The following is a 22,826-nucleotide window of genomic DNA, read 5'->3' as shown; positions in this document are numbered from 1 at the left end:
CACTCTAAAATCTTCACAAGGTGACCTGGAACTGTAAGATCATGGATGCCAGGCCATTTTAATTAGAAAAAGAAGTTTAAAGCAACATTTTATATTGAATTGCTATGCAACTGGAACTTTAAAACTAAGCATCTATTTTCCTGTCTACTCCCTACTTAAGCTCTGATTACCTTATGCCTTAACAGTCTCCCCCTTTCAGCACATAACCCCTCATTACTTAAGTATTGATCACTTCAAGCCTCCCACTACTGGCACATAATTCCTATATACCTCCTTCAGACATACTCTTTCATCTCTATCAAATCTCCCTGCATTCTCCTGCTGCTTTATTCCTCTCCTTACTTCCCCTACTCCTACAGCTATTTTTTTGCTCAACAAAACTTGTAAATATTGTAAATATAGAGTTCTACAGAATTGTTTCTGGCACTAAAGGTACCTCTTGTTATAATATTTGTAAACTGTAAATGCATTCTCAGACCTAGCTTGTATTTCTTTAAATCCTGTATGTAAATTGTTCTTTTTAATGCATTCTCGGAGCTTTTCTCGCCGGGCCTCCACTGAAAACGGGCCATGTTGACCCAGTGGACTTCCCCGGTAATCAAATAAATAAATAATAGATTCAGCCATTGGCTACTTGATGTTCTCTTTTTCAATCTGGGAAGAGTCTTAGACATAGGCTGGATTCAGTCAAGTTAGAAGAAGATATTTGCAGACAGTGCAACACGCCAAAGGAAGACTTCACCGATGCTGCTGTATATGTGATTTTGGAAGACACACTGAAGGCAGCCTAAGCACTTGACTATTCAGCATAGGATAATTACAGATTCCGTGCACATCCTTCTGATTCAAAAACACATCATGCACACCCAACACAACTTAAATGTGACAAACTGCACTATCAACTCTGTTTCTGAAATCCTCAAAATATGCTACATGGACCTCAAGGAACAGAAGCTACTTCTACAATACCAAAAAGAAAAAAAAGAAGCAGTTTAAAAATACAACCTGCACTTAATGAACTGCAACAGGCTTCAGTGATACAAGTGGTAAATGAGGCTGAGGCTGTGTACCCCAGATGGCAGCCAGTTAGAATCAGAGCAAGGCTGCAACTAAACCAGTTGGCAGACCAGCAAATAATCAATGGGTACTGGCAGGCTGTCTGCAACTTGTATGCCCCATACATGTCTGTGTGTACCCTGCAAGGAAACCCCTTCCCCCATAACACCAAAATATTTGAGTGTACTTGCATCTGGGACATTCCACACACACATGTGAAACAATGTGCAACAATGTGGATGATTGCATACACTTCCCATCCACCCCCAAGGAGCAGAGAACTGTAATGTACAAGTTTTACAGCATCACAAACTTCTCACATGTATTCAGTACAATTGATTGCACATGTGTACCTATCAAGACACCAGTACAGCCTAAAGCAGACCAATACATAAACAGAAAGGGCTGGCCATCCATCAACTGCTAGGTTGTGTGTGCAACAGATGGCAGCATAGCAAACATCATGGCAACACACCCTGGAAGTGTCCATGATGCTGACATATGGAGGAAAAGTGGACTGAGTTCTGCATTTCAGCAAGATGAAATATGAGAGGGAGGAATACTAGGTAAGTACAGGAGCACAGCTTGAATGTAACCTATGGATACCCCTCACAACAACATCTAATTCTTACCAGATGTGTTTTTATTCTCCAAAACAGGTGACTCTGATTATCCACTTGAGCTATAACTAATGACACCATACAGAGAACCATCCAACCCTGCACAGAAGGCCTACAATGGAACACATGCAATGACCAGAAACACCACAGAGTATGCGTTTGATGGACTGAAAACTAGATTAAGATGTCTGGACACATCCTGGGATGCAATGTAACACACACTAGAAAAAGCAGCACAGAAGCTGGGATGCAATGTAACACACACTAGAAAAAGCAGCACAGAAGCTAACAGTGTGCAACATGTTAACTAGAACACATGGTTGTCTTCCATCTGTAGGTGTGGGTGAACTACACCAAGAACTCCAGACATCTAAACAGGATATGTCAAGGGTATCAGAGGAGGAATAGGCAAATGTAGGCTACCGAAGGCATAGGCAACAGAGGATGGGACCGTAAGTGCAGGCCCATGCAACATGGCAGCATCTGACCAAAAACTTTGAGTCATGACAAGCCATGCACCCAAGAGTATGCAGATTAAATATTGATGTTCAGGTGTTGCCCCCACCATAGCAGAAGAAATTGCCTCTAATGGCAATTAAATACTAGATGTACACAATGAGTATCAAACATAACACCATAATCATAATATATAATATTATAAACATAAAGAAATCTGTCATAACAGAGATCATCAACTCAGCACACAACTGACACAGCTATGCATACTCTCTCAGATTGTTGTATCAGTGTATGGGAACCAATAAGGGACCCACATCAGTGCAACACACCCTTATGGCTACAATATAATAACATGAAAAAAGAGAAACAACACAGGACATAATGCAGAGCTTTTAATAGCCACACAACATATATCACAGTACACATGTAAAGTAATACAAGGAGTCATCTATGTTTAATGAATTGTTGGACTCACTATGATGCAGTCTAGGGTGACCACATTTACAGATTACACTGCTGTCTGCTCTGCCACTACCACGCACAGAAACACTTGGCCAGGTTGCTCCACAGTGGATACTGATGGGGAGTCAATACCATGTTGAGCTGAAAGAGCAGGACTGCAGGTTGAAGGCCTTGTTGTGACTGCCAGGACCACAGCAGATGGGCCAGCAGTGGAACTGTGTGCATATTGGACCAAAGACAGTGATGCTTGATGGGCAATGGTGGTTCTATGGACAGATGGCCTGCCTCTCCCACTTTCAGTCCAGCTAACTTTGAAAAATAGCAAAAAATTAAATTACTTAATTTAGGATATAGAGATTGTATCTTAGAGTTCTGGTTGCAGCCAGAGACAAAATGGCTGGGAAAAAGTACTAGGAAGCCTTCTATATTGTCTCTAGAAGGGAACTACAGACCTTAGCAAGCTCTATGTATGTGTGTATTATTGACACTTATGTGCTAAAATCTTAGCAGCTTCTAGCCAAGGGGATAGCTTGGGAACCAGAAGTCAGATGACCATATGTATGCAATGCCATTCTGTAATTCATCACTGAAATGATGTTTTCTAATACTAGATGAGACTGAAGTCTCAAAGCACTGTTTTTTGTATCTGTGTGTATCTATTCATCTGTGTAATTTTAGTATTTCCAGTGATTGAAACTCTGGTGTTTATTGTAACTAGATATTCCATATTTTCATGTCCTTCTATTATTTATTATTAAATATATATAAACTTTTCATTATGGCTGGTCCTTTAGAGAATATTTTAACATTTGAGAGTACTCATAACTATTTGGTGACACTGCGGCCATTCCTAAAAGCCTTACTGCTTTGCCTAAACACTATAATTTGTATTAATATTAATTTTACTCAGTATAATTGGGTACCCTTGTAAGAGCCTTAAAGTTGCTACCTTTGAAGTGTCTGGTAGCAGTGCAACTACCATATAGTCTGGGCAGAAGGGGACATAGCTAGTAAATCTGTACCAGCCTTTTCCAGGTGTGTGTGTGTGTGTGTGTGTGTGTGTGTGTGTGTGTGTGTGTGTGTGTGAGTATGTGTCTACTGATTGGATCATGGACATGAAGCACTGACTTCACAGAGAGAGTGGTGGAAGACTTGGCTTGGACACCCGGTTGAGGACTCAACTCTATCGCTGTGCCTATTGGGAGTCTTATTGGTTATCTGGAGAGAAAGTGAAACCCAGCCCATGGACTGAGTGTGTTCTCTATGTGCTTTTAAGGGAAATTGTGCCTGATGCAGAGAGCTGCATCTGGAAATACTGGGTGTATCCATTTTTGTTCCAAGTGAACATACCTCTCCAATGTTAGTGGTGAGAATTCAGGCTCCTTGATTACTGACTTAGAATGGGGATGTCAGACCCAGAATGGCCAGAAAAGTTTTGCACCATATCACTGCATCAATATCACTCTCAACATCTTGGATGGACTTTATCAACATAACAATGTCCTGTGTGCCACAGGCCACACTACAGTGCTAGTCAATAAATCTGTTTTTATATACTGTTCATATTTATAATGTAAATCTGGCTATAGAATCGCATATGGGAATGAAATCAATGAATTAATCAATCTGCCATTTGACATATATTTGCCATTTCCATAAATGTATTTTGGGCTGGAATATACAGCACCTTGTGTGCAGTACACATACATTTACAGTATGTCAACTTACCTTATCATTCTTTTCCCTGGTATAGGCCCAATTTGGCCACCCCTTTCACACCTTCAAACTTCTGTATTATATTTGGAGGATGTTTGCCTTTGTTGAATTATTGCTATGTATTACCCTGTTGACATGGTGAACATGTGCCAAATGTATGGACATTTTACAGATAAAAGACATCTGCACACAAGTCGCCAGGTACTACTTCCACTGCATCCTTATTCTTATTATTCTTGTGTGTTAACCAGTATACATTGTTGAAATCCATGGGCACAACCTGACATATTTTTTAGGGTGTTATAGTTTTGTAAATATTCTTATATGTCATTGGTGTGTGTATTTGTATTGACATTGCTTCCTTGCACATTTCATTTAGGCCACTGACAGTCATACATATACACCTACACCTGTGGGATGCATTTGACATGGCATTTGTTGCTTTCATGCAGTACTTTTGCTTGGCATTGTGTTTGTTTGTTTGCCTTTCCCATGTACCATCAAAGGTTTGGTTCTGTCCTATCCTGGAGTTATCTAGCATTGTTAACCTTGCATTTGCTCATCTGTGATGTTGCTGGGATTACATTTGCACTGCTGACAGACTACTAGGATATGCGTTACTTATCCAGTTTGTACTCTGATCCTTATTTATTACCTTCCAACACACATTGCTATTGGTCACGCACATCCAGGTATGACTGTCATACAGTTTGCAACATGTTGTTCTATAATGCATAGATGCATAGGTAAATATGGTTTTCTGCATTTCACCATGGCTAGTATGCATCCCCTCCATGTCTAACAACTTTTTCTTGCCCGTGTTGTGCAATATGTTGTCCATGTAACTAACTGTCCTTAAAGTTTTTTTTCCAGTCTTTGTCTGTCATGTGTTGTGATATTTGCTCTATGGGTATAACTGCTGCGATAGCCTTCTCCTCTTTTTCTATATTTACCTTTCCTTCTATTCTTAACAAAAAATGCCCATGTTCCTCTGAATGTCACACAGATTTTTTTTCAGTTCACCCATCCCTCCTGTGTGTCCTTCTTCTTCACCCATACCCAACATCTTTTTTTCTATCTCCCACTCTCCTTAGGTTTAAGCATTATTTGTGTTTTCCACAAAAGTTCTGAACCCATTGTTAGCTATTGTTAGATGTGGCAATGTGGCCATGATTGCCCTTCACCTGCATTAAATTTTTATTAGAAATTGTATGGATTCCATTGGAATCTTACATGCAAGCAGGCATATTTTTTTAAATGTGACTTACAAAGATATCCATAGTCGTCTATGAGCTTACTGCACAGATTGTTGGATATATGTATTACAAAAGACATGGAACTTCAAAGAAAGTATATTTTATTGGTAAATGAATTATGGAAATATACGCAGCCTGTAACATTTCTGAACAAATTTCTTTAAATATGCATTACGAATGCTGTGCAGATTAGACTGGTACAGTTGGCACTTGTTTTCTTTTTTTATATTAACATAGTCAGTTATATTCTGTAGTTGTCCTTAACTTTACTGGACATACTTTATTATAAATATGTATGTAAGACTATCAGGATGCTTGAATTGTGATAAACGTTTCGGTTACCTTTGTTAATGTACAATGCATGTTGATAATGATTTTTCATCACTTACGGATTACTTGTGGGTTTTTTTACTGTCCCATTTCTACTGCTATACTTCATTGTGCACTGAGGTATTCTGAGTTCATTGTGGTGCATTTGCATATTGCACCATTATCTGCATGTTTGGAGCTGATATAAGCATAATGCACTGAAATCCGCAAATTTTACAGAATACAGTCCATAGTCATTTTAGTTTTATCCATTAAATAGAAAAGAAAAAAAAAACAATTGCTTGTTTTACACTGAGATGAATAGCTGTGTTGAGGTAATTTGAAAACTCAGCTTGTAGTGTAAGCTGATAAAATGCAATATAAAACTGCAATTATATATAACTTGAGCAAAATACTTTCAGAAAATGTAAAAAAAAAAATACAGACTTCGGAGAAGGCACTGGTACTCCATGATCAATGGTTACAAATATCACTTGCTTGTGATGCCCCAGCTTGTGACATAGTTGCAGCAATTGCATATACCAGGCCTGTAAGGAATGATCAACCACTTGCCTATGCATCAAGGACTCTTTCACAGACTGCTGATTACTATTATGAAATTGAAAAAGTAGCACTTGCTTTCATTTTTGGAGTAAAGAAATCCCATCAGTAAATGTAGAGTGCAACATTCATGCTAGTTACTAACTTTTAAAACACAATCTTCAGTACAAGAATTTTCTTGCCAGAGCAGAAGCTGCTGTAAATTTTTAGAGAATGGTAAGGCAGCTCTTCCTGTAATCATGGAAATGATGATGGACTTGACAGAGTTCCTTTACTTGAAATCTCAGAATGAGACATAGAATATGTGAATGCTTTTAATAAGGATGAAGATGATGACAGTTTCAGGACCTTCCAGTTAAAGCAGATGTAATGGATGCATTAATTGTGAATAAAGTCAGATGCACTCTTCATGCACCTATTAAGTAGATCCTTTGAAGGCCCCCTTGAGAAAGTGCTGATCCAATAATTTCATGTATATATAGTAACTGCAAACAATGTATATGGTACAAGATCTGCAAAATGGTCCAAAAAAGGTAAACCTATAATCTATGATCTCAGCCTTCATCTATTCATGGTGAGAAGTCAAATTTGCCTCCAGAGGAGGTACACTAGTTATAGTGTCCCTTAAAAAGCCATTGAGGGGCAATTGCTGGGAGAATTCTTAGCATACATTTGCCACCATGCCACAATGAGTCTCTGCAATAAGATTGTTGCCTTTCACCATTTTTATTTGCTTTAGCAAAGGAAACATTAGCAAATACCATTCGACTAAAAAATCATATCAAATGTATTTTATTTATTTGTTTGTTTGACATTTGTTAACTGAGTTGGTCGAACTGACCACAAAAGCCCAGTTTCAGTGGACACCTGAGAAGAAAAGCTCCAGTACAATAAAAAGCAATTATAAAATGTACGTTAAAGACAATAGAAATAAACAGTAACTAGTAATAGGCTGGTGCCATGAAGGATAACAAAGCTGAGACATTAATTATTACCTAGCATGGTAGGTACAATGAAATACAAAATTTGAGACCTAGCTTTAGAATCATGTTATTACATAACAAAGAAAGGAATACAGATATTGAAACACATAAATCTGAAGTACAAGTTAATATATTACATATTAGAATGAAGCCAAGATACACTGTAGTAGAGAGTTCTTGATAGTTACAGCTGTAAAAAAATATGTAATAGAAGTTGAGAAAGGGGGGAGGGTGGTTTATGTAGGTTCTGGCAGCGACTCATATGTGAGTTTGATAAGAAGTTTTTAGTTCTGTTTTGAAATGACTTATGTCTCTGATATTTCTTACATCAAAAGGGAGTTTGTTTCAAGCTTAAGATACAGAGTATTTGTATGTGAGTTTACCAATGGTTTAATTAGGCTTATAAGTATCTAGGATATGTTGGTCAGAGATTTGAAATTAATGATTTGGGATATAGTAGGACAATAGCGAAGAGAGGTAGGGGGAGGCAAAGGGGTTTGTTAAGTAAAGCTGTGAAAGTAGTCATTGTTGGGGGAATTCTAGCCACTGTAGGTTCTTTATTGCAATCCAGTGGTGTAAGGTATATGGTTGATTTGTAGCAAATCTGGCAATTTTGTTATAGGTTTGTTCGAGCTTGGCAGCTGATGTGAATTGTAAGTTTGTAAGTACTGGAGAGGCATAGAGTAGGCTGGGAAGGAGGAATGCCTGAGCCAGAGAAACTTTAGATTTCTGCAGGAAGATTTTTTTGTTTCTATTAGGTAAACCAATGTTTGTGCATTTTTTGATGCACTGTTAAATGTTCAGGTCAAATTTTGGTTGGTCATCAATTATGGTGCCAAGGAGCTTTGTATGGGATTTTACTTTAATGATTGTATTACTGAATAATGTGATGGTAAAGGTGTCTTTATGGTGAGAGAGAGATTTTGGAAGGAAAAGAAGAAGAGTGGTTCTGTTTGGACTTAAGGTGAGCCGGTTTTCTGTCAAATCTTTCAAAGTAGAAAGTCAGTGCAAATGAAACATGTTTGTTTTCAGACCACATGGTAAACTTATCCAGTGTTAATATTGTAGAGTTCATAAAGATCAGACATTAACATATTTTGGAGAACTCTATAAACTAAAATTTTCAGAGAGTAAGACAAATGCGACACTAATATATATCAGACCAATCAGAAGTACACATCTTTAAATATAACTCAGCAATAAAACATTTCGGAGTTATATTATATAACAACTTAGGTATTGTTATTCAAGTAATTTATAAAATATTGCTAAAACTTGGATAAGATTTGGTTTACATTTCAAGAATTAATTTGATTAGAATGTTTCTTTTGCTAGATGTACTTATATAAGAGAACCTATATATCTAATGCCAATTAAATAGATTAAAAAACTTATATATATATATATATATATATATATATATATATATATATATATACATATATATATATATATATATATATATATATATATATATATATACATATACATATATATATATATATATATATATATATATATATATATATATATATATATAGGTTTGCCATTATTTATTCGAACGGAAAAACATTTTCTGTTCAAATAAATGAATAGTAATAACGAAAGTAAAAAAAAACTAACTTTGACAATGTCGAACCAAATGCTCGACGCATTTGGTTCGACATTGGGGTTGAAACCACCACATGATGGCTGTATAGTAGCAGATGTAAATCAAACTCTTATACAACAAATCATGTTGCACCCCCCCACCCCCCCCTACTTATATATTCTAACTCCGAGATCGCACTACAGTGGGGATGTGGATGAATTTCCACTCCCTACTGTACTGCAATCTCCATGCAGATAGTCGACTTACACTTATGCGAATGCAGAAGTGCATTAGCATAAGTGGAGTCAACTATCTGGTGCACAAATGTTTGTGCTTTCGACATTCTGTGTTTCGGCACAGTGCAGCTGACAGAATGTCGTTCGCACAAACAATAGTAAACCATATATATATATATATATATATATATATATATATATATATATATACATATATATATATATATATATATATATATAAAACACGAGTCCTCCAAATTTGTTGAATTGAATGATACTTTGGTGAACATCCTTTTAATTGACAAAATTTGGTTGACTAAACAGATGTCAGCAGGCATGTGAGATTCCTATTCCCCGAGGACTGTGCAATCTTGGAGACAGAATATCTAATTAGCAGGAGGTGTGGGGTGCACATCCACCATGGAAGTTGCAAGGGGCTTGCCGCCAGCACAAAAAAAAAATGGTGATTTCTTTGAGTTTTTTTGCTTTTTGTAAATTTTGCATGTGCTGAGATTAATTCACTGTGCATGTGTAGTAGCGTGTTGACATTATAATTTTGATCAGTTTGATTTGACATTATGCATATTGTCAAGAGTAGTAAGGTCCATATCTATATCTATATCTAGATAGATATGGATCCCTATAATTTGCACAAGTTTTTTGAACCTCTAAATTCATATTAGGAGAAGATATGATCGAATTTCCAAAAACTCAAAGCTTTTGACTGGAGATTGTGGCAGGGGCGGCCTGTGCTATTGGACTGCCAGACTGCAGCCCCCCCAGCTGTAAAAAAGAAAAGAAAATAGAAAGGAAGAAAATAAAATAAAAAAACAATCGCAAATAGCGGACCCGTGCATGCGCACTAGCAGCATTTCCGATATCCAGACTGCTGCTGAGACAGTCTGGAGCATGCACAGACTGTCTCAGCAGCAGTCCAGATTAGGAAACATTCAAGAGCAGAGATCCCAGAAGTCTATGCAGTTGTAACTGCATAGACTGTCACTGGGAAGGGATCGGACTGTGACTGCAACGTCGGCATGCTGAAGTCTCGTCGGGGGAAGAATATCTCGCAGGCTGTAATTCTCCAATGGTCATAGGGCGCGGGCAGGCTTGTAGTGCAATGTCTGTGGATTTAATGCAATGCTGCAATGAAGGGATCTACTACATCTATCCAGGTGTGTGTGTGTGTGTGTGTGTGTGTGTGTGTGTGTGTGTGTGTGTGCAATGCCCCATGTACTACATGGTGGTGGGTAGAGAATAAGGCTTGAACTCTGCACCTTGGGCCCAGGTGGGAAGAGCCTGAATTCCCTACCCACCACCATTTATAAAAATGTTGCAGATTTTTCCCTCATACGTGTTCTGACTGTTCCTCATAAAATCTGTAATTTCTGTATTTTTGTGTCCTTGCAAAGCCAGTAGTGCATTGGAGCAGTGGTAGCATTGCTGCCTAACAGCTACATGTTCTCTGGTTTGATTCTTGGCTGTGGTGCCTTACCTTCTGTGTGGAGTCTGTATACACTCCCTGTTTTTGTTTCCTCTAGTGTCCTCCCATCTTACAAAGACATGTGTCTGTCTGGAGTGCTTCTCCCTGGGCCACTGCTAAAAATTAGCTTTTGCTCCAAGTCAGACTTTCCTGGTTAACAAATGTTAAAAATGACACACATTTGAATATCAGACTTCATATTCTTCAGAAAGTGCATGGTAACACAAAAGCTTTTATTCTAGCAATTTTTTAAGTGTATAAGATGGATATTTGAAATTTGTGCCTATTTTTGGGACTGTATTCCCTCATTATTGGCTTCATCCAGGTTTTGTGCTAAGGTTGAGAGCTATGGTTAGAACTGAATTCACTGAATATGTTTGGGGGCTATATTCCCCCATTACTGGCTTTGTTTGGGTGTTTTCTGCTAATAGGTTGAGAGCTATGGTAAGAACTGAATTCACTGAATGTTTGGGGGCTGTATTCACCCATTGTTGGCTTTGTTCAGGTGTTTTGTGCTAAGAGGTTGACAGCTGTGCTGTGGTGAGAACTGAATTCACTAAATGGTAGCCATTTAAGTTTCCGTCTTCCTCTTTCACAAAACAGCTGATTTGGCATAGTGGTATGTTGCTCTGACTGTTTTGCACAGGGTTCCCTGGGTTCAAGACATGGTAGTGAAATGTATGGTGGTAACACAGCATTTTATTCTAGCAACTTTCCAACATTCTACAAGCAATGTTTAAAATGTGTCCCTGGTTTTTGACCTTTTGTGTCCCCCCCAAATAAATTTTATCTTTTTCCAGATTTCTTGTGCTGCAAAGTTCAGAGATTACAGCTGAGTGTTGAGTAGATTTTACAAAAAGCTGAGAGCTGCAGGGGAACAAAAGTTTAGTGCTGCTTATGCTAAGTCTGCTTGCACTGTTAATAGCACAACATGTAGTGTACTTGCTTTTGATGCAGAAGGCTGTGGGTTCTACTCCCACAGTAAGTAGATGCATTGCTGATACTGTACTGTGTTGTAAAGGGGGTGGATGCTGCAGTCCTTTTTGGCAAAGATACCTAGTAACTATGAACCTGTTATCAGTTTGCTATCCATTCCCTATTGCGGTATTACTAGCGTATCATTTTTTTAATGCATGCAACATAGGCAATTTATTCTTCAAGGACAAGAGGCACTTTATTTGTAGATGAAACAATGACATATAAAGTTGTTTGCTAGCAGCAACCTCTTTATTAGTTACAGATTTCTTTAATGTGGATTTTACTACTTCAGAGAATGTGCATATTTACCGATACTGGTGAACTATAGAAGATTGAGTAGACTTTTTATGATGGAAATGTTCTGAATTGGGCAGTTTTGTCATTGGTGTATGCATTTTGTGTCATTGTTTACTGGAAAAATGTTCAAAACAATAAATTTAAAATACCCTCAACAATTGTAGTGTATTGTACATGGAATATAATGTAATACAATCAGGAAGGTGTATCAAAGAGCATGTGTATATTTCATGTTCAAGGGGCCTATGATTTTGAAAACAGCCCAGAGTTAATCTTTATTTGCCACTGGCAAAACGTATTTTCTTTGAATGTGGGTTTCAATGCTGCTTCAATGCATGTGAGTTTCAAGGGCAGAGAAGTTTTAATGCTAAGTCTATTTTTATTGTGAGACTGCATTGCTTTGTTTAACAGATATCTATTAGGGTTTGTGCTGTAAAATGCAAAATAAAACTTTCAAATGAAATCTAAATCATCGCAGAAGTAAAGCAGTATGCACATTACAGTGTTTATGGTAAATGGGGCAAAATAACCAAGGAATGGGACATTGGAATTGCTGAAGGGGGGAGGCCCCATTCGACCATGATTTTGTGAAGAGGGGGGTAGCAAACTCAGACAGCCCTGGTGAACCATACCTCTCAGTTGTCCATATGTTTGCAGAATGAATAGATATTTGCTTCTTATTTTTGGTTTGTTCCTCATAAAATTTGTGGTTTTCTAGCAAATCATTTAGGAATGAAGTCACGAAATGACAGACATTGAGTTTCAGATGTCATAACCTTCAGAAAAATGCATGCTAATGCAAGACCTGTTATTCTATCAACTGTCTTAAGTTTATACAAGAGCAATTTTTAGTAGTGTTTGTATATTCCCCCAATATATTTGGCCTTGTCCAGATTTCCTGCATTAAGAGGTTGAGAGGTATGTGCAAATTGCTTTGTAGAATTAGGAATATCCAAACCTCTCCATTGTCCTCAATTTTTGGCTCAAAATGTTGCTCTCCCCTAATAATCCCTCCTCAAAATTGCAATTTTGGAAGAAAAAGTGGAGGATTTACAATTATATAACTGTAAAGATCAGAGTTATAGATTACTTTTATTTCAGAAATACGTGTAGATGCTCTTATTTTGTTAGCTGCTCAAATTAACAGTGTTAATATTAAAAAAGTGTCCCTTTTTTGACAGGTTCCCAGTTGTATTGTGTGGCAACTTTATATTTTTGCATCACATTTTGGTCTGTAAAATTGTGGTTTTCTGGCAAATTAGTGGCAAGTCATTAAAGATTGAAGTTAGAAAATATTGACAGACATTTGAGTTTCAGATTTCATACCCTTCAGAAAATTCTTATTAATGCAAGACCTACTACTGTTCTATTATCTAAGTTCATAAGAGCAATATTTAAAAATTGTCCTTATTTTGGGGCCTGTGTCCCACTTCTAGTTCTATGTATGGCTTTGTCTAGATTGCTTGCTCTGAAGTTGAGAGGTATGAGTGTCAGAGCCATCACTGTCAGCCAGAGACATTTCAAATTGTGACATACTTGTTGCATCTCATTCCCCATTGTAGTGGCTCTGGATGTGTCCAAGAAAGGCAAGGAGCAGTTATGCAGTGTATGACCGTGGCTTTTCATCTGTCCTTCATTTTGCAGAATGTTCTGGTTTTCTGTCATATTTTTATACTGTTGATTTATGCTTCTTATTATTCAGGAAATCCATGCTGTCACAGTGCCCTGTTGCTCTGTTTAAGTAGCAATGATTTAATGACCATCAGGTAAGCTTGTCAGAGATTGTAAGATGCAAGTAAGCTTTAGTAAGCATACTGTTAAAGAATTACCAGAATTGAAAACCTTTTCGTTGTTGCCATGCCAAGAATATTTACATAACTAGATAATGTATAAGCCTTGGGTATTGAAATGCATATGACAGTATTTGTAATAAAAGGACAGGATTACAGTATTTTCAGAAGCTCATTACATTTGTTGGAGACTTGCAGTCATCTTTTGTTGGAGACTTGCAGTCATCTTTGCAGGCTTACCCGTAAACTAAACAGAATGCCAATTTGTCATGTATGGTCCATAACTTGTGCAGGAATCCTTTAAGCAATTTATCTTGAGCTTGTTTCTTGTTTGCTGTTCATTTTTTACTTTGATCATGTCTTCCCCATGAAACAAGTACATAGCTGTGTCAGGCAGCAGGTCTTTTTTGGATAAGAAACATTTTTACAAGTGGGGGTATCACAGAGATTGCTACTTTCAGCATGTTACTTGATAATTTTATAAAGCTGAATATAAATTATAATTAGAACTGCAGTGCAAGGAGTAGTGGTTTGAATTGAGTGCTGCTTGTTTTTTTATACTTGATTTTGACTGGCATTCCAGTAATGTATTTAAAAAGTAAATGGCCAGTGAGACAAAATGAGTTTTAAGCTGCACAGCTGAACCATGAAACTGCTGTGCGTGCATCTGTAGGGGTCCTCCAGGTGAAATTGGTGTGTGACAGTCTGCATGGACACAGCTAAGTTCTGTGCTGGCTCTACATCTTTGCATGTCACACAGGTGTGAGCCATGTATGGCAGAGGTTGTGGTTCATTGTTGTCATCCCCAACCATGAGAACTAGCTCTGCCAGGAGTTGCACTGTCAAATGCATGCCCATGGTCAGATGCACTGCTGCTACCTGAATGTGACTGATATCTGCTGGATGAGTTCCCTTCATGGGGACGCCCAGGACCACAACCCCATGGTCTTCCATGTCCGGGTGTTGACAGCACACTTACTGATGTTGCAGTGGATGTAATACTACTATGGGAGTGTGATTGGGCACGGCCATGTTGGCCGACAGGAAATTATGTGGTTGACATACAACGATGAGGATGCCGTTCCCCTCCCAGCAGATGTTACATCAAAGATAATGCTCATTCCATGACAGACACCCCTCATACCAAAGTGTCATTCACCTGATCCATTCAATCAGTAACACAGTTGAGGCAGTCATGCATGTCAGCCTGTGCCACATCTACAACCCTGTGCATTTGTCTGGAGCACATATCGGAATGTGCCTGTGTCTCCATGATGGCCCTAAACATATGTTGAGTGGTGTAAGAAGAGACACCTGCATCAGGTGGAGGAGGGACAGCAGGTCCCCTCCAAACACCCCTGTCAGTCCTCCTGCATGGCAGCTTGCACACACTTTGGCTATAGCCAGACTCAACAAGCAATGAAGCCACAGTAACCACACTTTCCTGATCAATGACCTTGTCCTCCACCTGTCCAATATTTGTGGGGGTCACTGGAATGGAGCGGCATATACCTACTGGGTGTGTCTGATGGGATTGCATGGAATGGCTGTATTTCAACCTCAGTGTCAGGTTCAACATCTGTACCCCTTGATTGTACCTCAGTTTGGCCACCATCATCATCAGACTCTGCTAATACACTGACATCAGGTGGCAGAGGGCCCACACTTTCACTGCCATGATCACCTGTGGTAAAAAGCAAGAAACACAGGGCAAAATTAATACCTAGACTACTGTAGCCCAATATATGCTAGCAAACTAACAGTTGTAACACTGTTACAGACAGTACAGCAATACATATAACAGGTCTGATATCAACAGCACACACTAAAATATTTATTTCAGTTCCTCAACAGTGCTGACACAAGAAATGATTGGCTTACCATCTGCAAATGACAGTCTCCTCTGCAATTCAGGCCTTGAAGAAGTTAATCAAGAGGTAAGGGCAACATCATCACAATGCAAAGTAACACATATGGCAATACTTTTACCCCTTTATATGTCCTTTAACTATACTTTCAACAAGAACATGGCTGTCAACTCAAACATAAGCTGATAACCATAGCAATCATTAATCCCCCAAAAATAATCACTGTGACACAGAAGCAATGTATTGATTTCAATTGTTTTACTATAAACCAGTATTCAAGTATTGAGGTAACAAAGCCTACCTGGAAGCTATTCCTGGGACATGATTACTGTCTCTGACATTGTTGCACCCACATCCAGGACATGCTGTACCGCACTCTGCTGTGAGCTGTCTAGATCCCTGATATTGGCCAAGCAGTCTTCACAGGGTTTTAGCAATCATTGTCTAGCAATCCATTTCATGGTACCCAACTAGTTATAGCCACTGCAGCTGCTCTCTTCCATGCAAATGTGATCATGTCAGTGGCCATGTGGTGCACCTGCTCATATGTCCTGCTGTGGCCACCCACAGCATTCAGATCAGCAACTATCTGTTGCCAAATTTGCATCATACGTGCCATATCTCACTTTCCCCTTTCCAGCAGAAAAGCACCATGTTGCCTAAAGGCATTCACTATGACCTGGTTCTCAGCATCAGTCAAAGGGGGATCTCCCAAGATTGACACTCCTGGGTGGCATGCTTCTAGCTGTCCTACAAACAACAGAAGGATAATACAAATGAGTACCACATAAGCACCAAATAATTCTTTTTAGATAAAACAGAAAAGGTAGCCACTCAGTATTACCTCCTGTAGAAACATTCAACAGTCTACAGATGTGAAATACTAACAACAGGCAGAATGCAAGACAAGGAGAGTAACAAGAGCAACATATCATTGTTTGTGCCATAACAGGAACTCACCTTTGCTCCCCCCCACAAAAGAACAGTATAACCGTGTTTGTGCCATAACAATAACTCACCTTTGTCCCCCGAAATGAACAGAAAATGACACATGTTGATAACAAACCATCTTTGAAATGCTAAAAGTGCTATCACAGGAACTGTTCCTGAAACATTTGTACATATTTATCAGACAGCATTCTATTAGCATGTACTGGCAATAATGCATACCTTTGAAATTGCTTGGCAAATATGTCAATGCCATCTATACACTTCTAACTAATGCATACAGATAAAAGAGTAAGCATTTACTACAGAGTTTTCTTAAATACATTCCAGCATATGTAGTATGTACCTCACCAAATGGAATCATCCCTTCTGTAGTTCAGTACTCCTCTCTACAGATATATCTTGAAGAAATAGCATTATGTGCAGGTTTCCCAACATAAACAGGTCTTTTTTCAATTTGCCTAGCTACACGGTTACCTTTTTTGTATGGTCTGGATTCAGTGGTGTTAGCAAGGTACAGATGCAAATGAGGTTTGAACACATTAGAACTGCTGAATCAAAAAAAATAAATATGTGTAGGAGATGTAAAATAGTGCAGGCACTCCCTCAGTGTTTGATTTTAATGAATTGCAACTGTTACTCATTAGTGGTTGGACAAAGGAAAAAAAACAGCACGGCACTCTGCCTTACTTCCACTGGGTGTGTCAGGTTAGAGCTACAAAGTGTTAGATGTAAGGTTGGAAATGTAAGTAAGCAGCACACAAGTCACAGGCTGTGTTCCTTAATATCCAATCGCACTTCATTCATTGACAACGGCATATGGTATTATTTCCACTTAAAATCTTCACACATTTTAAGGAAAATGATGTAGAATGCTGTAAACACTACATGTGTCAGATTACTGCTCAGAAAAAATGAAGAATGGCCAACAAACACAAAAATGTATGACCGTGCTGTATATTTGCAAGCAATAATAATGACAGTCTGTGTGGTAACTATGTGCACAACACCCAAAACTAATGAATGTACAAATAACACTTGTATGGTTTGATATCACTTTAGATGCTGTTGCAGCTGGTTGCATGCAGATTGAGTTACATTCTTTGCTGCAACGATGTTTGTGTGGCACAGAGGGATAAGGCACCCATTCTGTGTTCCGAAGGTGCATTGGAGTAAGAGTTCAAATCCAGACCTGTGTAGAAATATCTCTTATGTATTAACATTTTCTACTGGGCATGTCATAGGTTGCATTTCCTCATTTCAACTACCTCTCCCTTTTTTCTTTTCTTTTTTTATTATCTAGTGTTTGCACGATCCACTGGTTAGCTCAGAGGAAACAGTGAAAAATGAATGTCAGGTTTGCTATGTTTATCTCATTTTCACGAAGCATGGCAGTGCATAAACTGGACAACTGTCCCACCTAAGTAGCAGACAGGGCCCAGACAGCAAAAAATAGAAATTGGATGCATTCAATTAATACTACTGGGCATCGCTAAAACCCACTAAGCAATGTTGCACTATAGTTAACTGAAAGACCTTAAGCATAATTTGTAAAATAGGGAATGTTTGTTTTACTGTTGTGACATTGCAGTTTGTAGCAATGAACTGCAACACAGACAACAGTTTTCTCAATCTTCTTGGGTCAACAGGTGTAGGACTGCCATACACATGGTCGTGAGTTTGACTACAGCATATTCCACATACTTTTACTGTTGTTTCACTTCCCATTATAGTCACACTCACTTATACCAATTTACATAGAGGAGTGGAGCTGATATGAATTACATTTATGAGGGCTGAGACACTAGTATTGTATCAGTTATTTATATACATACTATATATATATATATATATATATATATATATATATATATATATATATATATATATATATATTTATCATCAGGTGTATGACTATGGGTATACTGTGTACTATATTCCTGTAAGTAAATTTCTGCCATCTGGCCTGGTATGGCCTTCACATGTGCCTAACACACATATACAACTGCCTGTGCATCCAATAATCTTGAAATTGCAACTGCAATTATGCAATGTCTCAGTGCTTGGCACTGTTGTGCTCCACTTACCATCATGCAAATGTGGTGCTCAGAGATGCACAGGGCTGAGCACCATGTTTGCATGATGGCAAGCAGAGCTCAACAGTTTCAGTGTGTGCATACTCAGTGCCTGAGATAACTGGAATTGGTGGGAAACCATTAATCTCCATTGCTCTTGATCCATGGTAGACATGACAGGCATTTGGTGGAGAAGGTTGGTAGGTTCAGTGACCATAGATGGTATGTCCAGGAGTCCAAGATTTCTGTTGGATTCCTAGTTAAAACCGGTGTCAGGCTTCTGCAGGGGGACTATTCTGGCTCCAATTATAAGTCAGAAGTTTGGGATAGTTTAGTTTGGATGTATCCATTGCCACAGTTATCCTGTGTACTGGCGAACAATGTAGGCATAATTTCAATGTAAATAGGTACCAACCCACGATGAAACAATAAAGCCAAAGATCAAAATGCGGGTGAGGCACTTTAATGAACACAATAGGTACTGCAAACTCGCACGAATAAAACAACAAGCACATAAACGTATCCACAGTTCGCGTTTTCGTTTCCAACACTTCTTCAGATGTGGGCTAGATTAAAAACACGCCAATGTAAGTACATCAAACAATGACATCATTAACAAACAAACCAATCATTTTTGTAATGAGGTACATGAATATTCATACTATTAAAACCCATACAAGGGTTGACTTACAGATAAATATGTAAAAACACATAAATAAATACTTTCAACAACTAAATGAATCAATAAATAGATGAATACTTAATGTTGAGTAGATGTATAATTCTTCATAAAACTTGTACTATAAATAATTAAAAACCAACTTGAAATTATAAAAACCTTAAAAGCAAGGTTAATATAAAAAAAATTCATAGACTTCCCTTTACTGGTCATTGAGAAAATTACAACAAATAAAATAAAAAATAATTACTCGTGTTTTTCATAATAAAATGTATAATAAATAACTACATAAAAAGACTGTATCTAGCAAAAAATAAATTCCCTTACACATATATTACAAAAACTGTCATATTTTAAATAAATTAATAAATAATGATTCTTAAAATTTATAAAATTGTGAACTTATAATTTGGCAGGCCTTAATTTGAGTAGGGGAGCAATTGAGATATGTTCATTTAATCCTGGCCATGTGTTAGCTTGTAACGTTAGCTGCCACCAGAGCTCCCTATACTCGATTTTTTTCTTCTTCAGCAGTATCAGAATTTTTGGTGGGGGGGAAGGAAGAGGGAGGGGGAGGTAGTAACGATGAATTTTACCACCCTCCCTGACTTCCCTCCTGCAGATTCCTGCCCTGCTTTCCCTTTGTTCTTCACCTGCTTGCTCCCCATTTCACCAGTGTCCTATCTTCCCCATTTCACCCTTTTAATCCATCATTGTGCAAAGGTGTGCATCACACACCAACATGTAAAAGTGATGAAAAGTATTTACAAGTATTGGATACACCAGTATTCGAACCCAGTACCTTTAGGCCTCAAAAGGGAATGTGTCACTGCATTAACACATATGCCACAAAGTCAAGATAAGCAGCAGGTGTCTTTCACAGACTCAGTAGTAACTGTCAGATTTTAGCAGTGTGGCTCATATTAGCTCTGCGCAAACATGTGTGTATGCACTTTGCTAACCATCGCCCAAACCCACTGCTCAATGCATGGGAAATGTACATATTATGCTGTATTACTGCTATTTACTGTCCATTTCCTGAGTAGGACATGAAATTACAAATGGAAACATTACAATCTGAGGGTCCTCTCTAAAAATATATCACATATCCATGTGTTGGCAGCTCCCACAAGCACTGCAAACCTGTGGTCTCAGTACTTTATCCACACACATATCAACCACACTAGAAAACATAATATCAAATGTTGTGTGCTGTGCAATCCACACCAGTCTGGTAACATGCAGAACTACAACTATTTACTCATATGCATAAACAGCCTAATTTGTAAGGCTAGTGAAGGAATCAACTAGGACCATTTCCACAGGGACATAGGTGACTTTCAACATATATGACCCTCCCCATTTTGTATTTTGTCAGGGTAGATCTTGCTTATTGACCCTTCTGGACTTATTGGATACTGACCCCAAAGCCCAGGATGAGGGATAAGAGGATATATTGCCTATGTTGAGTTATCCAAGGCCTTTGACACTATCCCATTCATGTGGCATAGTAAATAAAACTCTACCATGTGTGAATTAAGCCATACAGTAGTAGAGGAATAGGCAACTGTCTCACTGACATAACACACATTCTCAAAGTTGGGATTGCACCTCCACCACTTGCCACTTACCATTACAATACCACGTGGATCTGCTCTGAGCTCTCAGCTGTTTGCAAACTACTTTCCTGAAGCACAGGAAATGGTAGATGACCTATGGTTTACCAAGATTGGAGATGACTGGTAACTGGATGCACTAATATAAAGTCCCCCAGTGATGGTAACATATTACACAAGGGGCTGACACACACAAATGATTGGTTCCAAGCCCTTGGACTGAACCTTAATATATACAATGACTCATTGTCCCCTTTTGAAATGAAGTACCCCTGCTAATTATGCTATACATAGCAAACCCTCTAAGCTCAAACACAGTTTTGTTAAACTTGGGGAAACAGGTTGTTAGATTTACACTTTCATCTCTATGTGCCTATACTGGTGACACACACATTCTGCATTGCTCACATCATACATATGGACACCACATCCAAGACCAGGGTGGTCATACCTCTTTTGTACTCTACCCTTATCAGACTAATTGAGTACAGTGCTCCCATCTGTCTGTACCTCACCAGACATATTCAGCAATTGGGGAAAACACAGGCATGTGTCTGGGAGACACCTGGGCCACCAAACATGAGATACATGTAAAGACTGACATACGTGTCACTGTACTCAGTATCATACAGGCTGCTAAGAGGTGACGTATACCTGCCCTACAAAGCAGTCTCAGACACTGCCCTTCTGGAAATAATGGACATCTGCAAATCAAATGAGACAAGAATAACTTGTCTCAGGGATCTCAACTTAGCCTGTGACATAAACAGAACATGTCTGGGAGACAGATATATGCTAAATTGATTCACATTCTTCTATAATAGGCTCTGACTGCACATGAAGCAGTGCTCCTCAATGACCTTGTTCAACCGCAACCTTGACTACTGGTTGGGTGATTGTAAAGTCACCTATGTGTGGCACCTATGTCCCTCATGGACAGGGCCATTTGGTGCTATTTACAAATTCACTCTGTTAAACATGGCCATCCAACTATAGTCAATAAGAATACATTTGTTTTTACACAGCTCTGCTTCTAAACACCCAAGGAGCATAAGGTTAGTAGCCTCCTCGGAACCTATGAAGCTATGAGCCTATGCAGGCCTCCCAACTTGTTGTCTCCCACATGGCCTGCTGATGCCATGTACTATAAGCTGACCTGCACTCATGTATAAATCAAACTTGTGCTATGGTGCTAGCATAAAGTACTGTCTTCTGTAGTTGTGCAATTAGGTAAGGGCTCTATTCTCACTGCAGTCAAGTGTGTGTGTGTGTGTGTGTGTGTGTGTGTGTGTGTGTGTGTGTGTGCGTGTGATTGTGTGTGTGTGTGTGTGTGTGTGTGCGTGCGTGCGTGCGTGCGTGCGTGTGTGTGTGTGTGTGTGTGTGTGCGAGAGTTCATGCTTGACGTTACAGAGAGCATTTTCAACCAGCATGTGGAACACTGTTATCATTTCCTCAACAGACACTGCTGATGTTGTCAGCTATAAAGTGTGGTCTGATCCACTCCAAGTCAAAACTGTGCAGTGGTGGTTTTATAAAGTACTGAGTTCTGTATTCTGTGTACTTAGGTAGGAGTTCTATTCTCACTGCAGTCAACTTGGATGGTGTGTGTGTGTGTGTGTGTGTGTGTGTGTGTGTGTGTGTGTGTGTGTGTTTGTGTGTGTGTGAGTGTCTGTTTGTGTGTGTGTGTGAGGTCATGTCTGACATTACAGACAGCATTTTACACCAACATGCGGGACACTTATCTTCTCCTCAACAGACAGTTTTGATATCATCAACTATAAAGTGTTGTCTGGTACACTCCAAGTCAGAAATGTACTGTGGCACTTTTGTAAAGTACTGAGAT

Source organism: Protopterus annectens, chromosome 2.part0 (genome assembly GCF_019279795.1).
Source record: "Protopterus annectens isolate FY-2018-M chromosome 2.part0, PAN1.0, whole genome shotgun sequence".
Classification (NCBI taxonomy): Eukaryota; Metazoa; Chordata; order Ceratodontiformes; family Protopteridae; genus Protopterus; species Protopterus annectens.
The sequence above is the reverse complement of the archived record's forward strand: the minus strand, read 5'-3'. Positions refer to the sequence as shown.